We start from the raw sequence: 5,775 nt of genomic DNA on the forward strand, positions 1-5,775 counted from the left end.
TACCATTAAAGAGTTAAGATCAATGGGACAACCGTTAACTGCCATCAGCTGCAACATAATGAGCGCTACCTGGGAAAGTCACTTTTCCACTATTTACCAAGAGCCTGCTTTTTAATCCGACCCTTTTATTAACAGGGTGCCACCTGGAGTCTCATTATCAATAAACGAGGTTGAGGAGGCTATACGTCAGAGTGTGGGCAATAAAACTCCAGGCTCTAATGGGATGCCCATCGATCTTATGTAACATGCATTTACAATGCAACGGTCTCGCCTTATCAAAAGTTAGAGCTATTGGCATTGTAAATGACAAATTTTTTATTTATGTGTTGGTTTTGAAAAGATAAATAAATGGCATTGTCATTTACAATGCCAATAGCTTAATCTCTTGCAAATGCGCGAACTATTGCATTTCCAATGAGCGAACAACACACACACACACACAGAGCGAGCAACACACACACACACAGAGCGAGCAACACACACACAGAGCGACCGCACATCGTAGGCAGCTACTGCCTTGGACTTTTCCTCTGTTTTAACAGGGACAGCTAAGAAGAAGACAGTCTAAGTTAAGCAAAACAAAATGAAATTACAAACAGAACAGATTAAATAAGTTGAACAGATTTTGTAAAGATGAACGGACTAAGCAGCCAAGTTCACAAAACCCGCTTGAGATAATTAGTTTAACGTTACTTCAACAGTATTCCCTTTACCAACTGTCGTTTTGGAAGTGCAGGCAAGGCTCTATGTACCTCTTTCCAGGTTATCTGCTGAGCTACTAAACCAGGCTAAATATACAAATTTTAGTCATAGGTAAGGTAAGAGTACTTCACCTAAACGCGTGTTTGCAGTATCATACATGATCACCAAACTGCTGCTAAAATGTTCACACCTGTAACTGCACAAGCCCCTCTGAGGAGGTAGCCCTTTGGTTTCTCTAGGTCCAGGACTGGCTGCCTTGGTATCGAACTGAGCCCAGGCAGGGTTCAGCCACACAAGAGCCATCCTCCTTGACCATGTGCTCCATCACCAGAGCGAAATGAAATATCCACACACACACATGCAAGAACAGGCAGTAAAGCAGTTTACACTTAAAATAAAATCAAACAGAAAAAAAATGACGTGGGTTTATGCCGGGCACGTTCCCGGGGACTGTAATACGGATTACTTTCATTCTTTACAACTTCCCCCAAGGGCGCTATATAAAACCACTCAACGGACTACAAATATAATTTGCATTCCTGCTCATAAGAAGCTCCTCGCATCCCAGGTATAAAGCACTAGAAAACGCCCCGGATAATTAATCACTTCCCTCCTACCTCCCTAAACAAATGGAAAAAATATCCACTAACGAAACAGTGCAGGAACGTTAAAGAATTCTGTGCGCCTGTTCAGGAAGCGCGACACGTTCCGGTACTCCCTTACACATGCGGTCCAACTCTTATCTACAATTTAAGGCTGTACATTGCCTACAACACCCTGCACGGAGGTTGACAGACAATTATCACGTTTCTCCACAAAATAAACCCTTCAGCGAGCTCTTTTCCCCACAAATCCCCCGAAGGCCTGTTCACTCGGCCTCCAGCTCTTACCTTCCTTCTTGGCCTTCGGTGCCATGTTGGGGGTGAAAGAGAGACGCACGGGGTCTACCAGCTAATATCACAGGGACTCGCTCAAAGAACTCTCGCGAGATCACTAATCCAATCGCAAACGTTGCAACACAACTAACATTCCTGACGTAATTTTTTGTTGAGGCTTCACACGCACGCTGGTGAACATTTCAAAAGTGGATATTCAGAGACCTATCCAGCCGAGCCTTGTCATTAATATGAATAAAAGACAACTAAAATATTGCCAAGTTGCTATGTTGGGTTTGACTTCCGACATTTTATTTATTATTCACAGAAAAGGTCAAACCGTTTTTCTACGATATACGAGGAGGAGAATATAACATATTTGGGGAGTGCGGAATGTTCTGTGTTACGTGTCTAGCCTTAACATCTCATGTACTAGCCAAGCGATGGAATAAACATATCAAGTAAAATAAAAAAACAAGTGTAAACACGAAGGAACTAAGCCCCGTCCTTTTCAGATTGGGGGCGTGTTTTTTTGATTGACTGAAGACGTCACAGAAAGAAAGAACCGAAAAAAATTGCCTCCCCAATCCGAAAAAGACGGGGCTTAAATTGACAGACAAACCTCTTCTCCAATGGCTGGCTGCCGTTTAGTAAGCCAGCCAATGGAGAAGAGGGGCGGGTTTAAGCCCCACTACTAGAAAACATAAAATCTCTCCAGCGAGACTGCGCAAGCGCAGCCTACTCTAGCCGAGACCTAAAAATGGCATCAATGTTGTGCATTGGCATGCTGAAGGCACCATCTATGCATGTTTCATACTCCATACTCCGGAGGTGTGAGCCGGGAGCTTTGCTAGCGCTGCATTAATAATTTCGCTGCTCATACATATTTGTGCTTCTAACTGTGTGGGGACCTAATTGCTTTTATCTTCTACCTCTTTGCCCCGTATTTTAAAGCTGATTGCACTGTTGCTGCCCTCGGGGATCCACTGGTCGGGGCAAGGGAAAGAGTGTGTTCGCCATCTTGGGGCAGGAACGACGAGGTCGCAGACTAGTGATTGCTGACTCGCCTGCCTGGCCACCTCCGGGGCCTAAGGCAAGTCCGTCTGCACCCGTCCGCGCCGGGCCGTCGCCAGGACCCCTGCCCTTTTCACTGCTGCTCGCATTGTGTATGCGCGTGATGAGCTATTGGCGTGGGAAGTTAAGTGTCCCTCTCCTGTCTGGGCTCCAAGCGAGGATGCTTTTCACTGCAAGTACTGTGCCTGCCATTTTCCATCTAAGGATTCCTATTCCCGCCTGGGAGATGGTATTGATCTAAAGTTTTTGAGTTTGAACTGTAGATCTCTTGCCAAACATCACGGTGAGGTTTTCGATCTCCTAACAGAGGAGGCTCCGGATGTTCTATTCCTGACCGAGACATGGCTTACGCCTGACTCGGTGGCGGAATCCTGGTTGGCCCTTCCTTTGGGATATAGGTTATATAGTATTTGCAGAGAGGCCGGCAGAGGGGGGGGGGGCATTGCAATCATTGCAAAGGAAGTCTACAATTGTTCCCTGAGCAAAGAGAACATTGCTGGCTGTGAAAGCGCTCTGTTTAAAATCACACTGAATTATAATTTCACTATGACCGGCCTCCTCATTTACCACCCGCCAGGTCAATCTTTTCCCTTTAGAGAAGATCTGCTCAACAAAGTCGGGCAATATGCATGCAGGACGGCAAATTTCACTATTCTCGGGGACCTCAACCTCCATCTTGATAATTGCCGGACGGCTTAGATCGCCAGCTTTTTGGCGGATCTGGAGGCCTATCAGCTGATCCAACAGGTTCAAACAGGTACTTATGTGGCTGGTCACCTGCTGGACCCTATCTTTTCCAACTTAAGCCCTTTTACGATTCTACCGCCCGTTCCGCAGGCATGGACCGACCATTTCTTGGTCCCTTTTAACATGCGACTTCAGGTAAAAGGCGACTTGATCTGCCCAGCTCCTGTTCTAAAGTGCCCTTGGCACAAGCTCGACTCTGGCTGTCTCTCGACATGGCTGTCGAGGCATAGGCCCCAGTTGCCGCCGGATATGGAAATAGCAAATTCGTGCTTTAATGAGTGGGTAACCTCAGGCCTGGAAGTTGTATTCCGGCGAGGCTGGGAGGGAAATTTCGTGGGCCATCGAACCTTTGGTTTAGTGACTCATTAGTCACGGCCAAAAAGGGCTGCAAGCAGTTGGAACGTGCCTGGAGGCGCTCCTATGACCAGGCGGCAAAAAGGAAATATCGTGCCGCAATTAATCGGTTTCATAAGCTTATTCAGCAAGCTCGAGCCAGGTTTGTGGCCGATAAAATTCTGGCCAGTACTAACCCTGCTAAAACGATCTTCGCTGTGCTGAAGAGCATGAAGAGCGGAGGCACCACGGGGACTTCTTCGATCTCCTCCGATCAGCAGTGTACTGAGTTGGCCCTGTACTTTGTGAATAAAGTCGAGAAGATTTATCAGGGTTTACCCACCACTATTTCGCCCCAGGTGGTGGGGGACCCGGGGACTTTGGGTTTCATGGGGGTTAACACCCTGTCATCTTTTCCTCCGCTGTCTCAGCAGGAGTTTGAGGCTCTCTGCTCAAAGATCAAATCAGGTTCACCAGCGGATACACTGACGCCTGCTCACTTTCGTCAGTCCATTTTCTTGTTTTTCCGCTGAACCTCAACCTAGTTAATCTCTCTTTGACCTCAGCGTCTGTTCCAAGGGCCTGGAAACATGCCAAGGTTATTCATCTGCTCAAAAAACCCTCGTTGGACCCTGCAGAGTCAGCTAACTATCGCCTGATCTCCCAACTGCCATTCTTGGCAAAGGTGGCAGAATCGCATGTGAATTCCATTTTATCCAAGTTTGCGAAGCAGAATGCCATCTTTGACCCATCCCAACATGGCTTCCGTGCCCGCCATAGCACTGAGTCTGCATTATTGGTAGTCACGGAGGCCATTCGAGTGAACCTGGATGTCGGAGACTCAGTGGCCTTGGTCCTTTTGGACCTAAGTGCCGCTTTCGGCACCGTCTCCCATGCGACACTCTTAAACCGCCTGCAGGAAATTGTCATCAGGGACATGGCTCTGGAGTGGCTACGGTCTTTTCTGGAGGGATGGTCCTTCCAAGTTCGTGTCCCTCCTTTCCATTCTCAAGAGCTCGCCTTGCGCCAGGGTGTACTGCAGGGTTCAGTGTTAAGCCCTCTATTGTTTAACATATACGTCCAGCCACTGGCTGTGTTGGCGAAGGGAAGGGGTTTGTCACTGGCATCATACGCTTATGATACTCAGCTAGTGATCGCTTTTTCCAAGAAAAGCTGTACCAACTTGATCAAGTTTAAAGAGGACCTCTCTGTGATTGTGGACTGGATGGCGATGAACTACTTACAGCTTAACGCCAGCAAGTCCGAGATCTTGCTGTTTGGGAAAGATCAGGGGCTGTGGTCCGAGATTTATTGGCCGGACCGCCTGAAACCTGCCGCCTCACCCAAGGAGACAGTGAAAAACCTAGGCATTTGGTTTGACAATGGCCTAACATTTGACACCCAATCCAAAGCAGTGGCTGGGGCTTATTTTGGGCTTCGGAGGGGCCTGAAACCGTTGTTGGGCTTTTTCCCTCCTAAAGTTCGCCAAATCATCCTTCAGTCGACAATTTTGTCTAGACTGGATTACGGGAACTGCCTATACCTGGGCGCGAACAAGGCTAGCGTCAAGCGTCTTCAAAGGGCACAGAATGCAGCTGCCCGCATGCTGATGGCCCTTCCGCACACTTGCTCGGTTTCCCATGTACTTCAGAAACTTCACTGGTTACCGGTAGAAAAGCGCATTCAATTCAAGGCGCTTTGTTTGGCGCATAAGATCTTGTTACCTCAGGCACCGGCGGGACTGACGGGGCTGCTAGAGTTCTATGCGCCACGACGTCCTTACGATCTGCCGCCTTAGCTCTGGTGTGCACCCCGCGTGTCTGGAAAGCCAGAGCGGGTGGCCGTTCCTTTCGCAGCCTGGCCGCGCAACTCTGGATCTCACTCCCTGTGTTCATCAGAGTGATCCGGAATCATCTTGCATTCCGGAAGGTCATAAAGACCTGGCTCTTTCCGGCTTAAAGCTTTTCGTATCTGGTTCTTGTCCGGGAGTCTGTGGTCTGCGCTGGGACGACCCGTCGCTGGGGCAGCCATGCGCACTATAAAT

General features: G+C 48.3%; 1 non-coding gene across 1 annotated transcript; it reads right to left on the bottom strand.

Annotated features, from left to right (window-relative positions):
* Nucleotides 1–839: 839 nt before the first annotated feature.
* LOC144805933 (small Cajal body-specific RNA 16) lies at nt 840–1,018 on the bottom strand. The gene has a single exon (XR_013605633.1).
* Between the last annotated feature and the right edge of the window lie 4,757 nt (nt 1,019–5,775).

The sequence above is a fragment of the Lissotriton helveticus genome, assembly GCF_964261635.1.
Source record: "Lissotriton helveticus chromosome 1_1 unlocalized genomic scaffold, aLisHel1.1 SUPER_1_unloc_33, whole genome shotgun sequence".
NCBI lineage: Eukaryota > Metazoa > Chordata > Amphibia > Caudata > Salamandridae > Lissotriton > Lissotriton helveticus.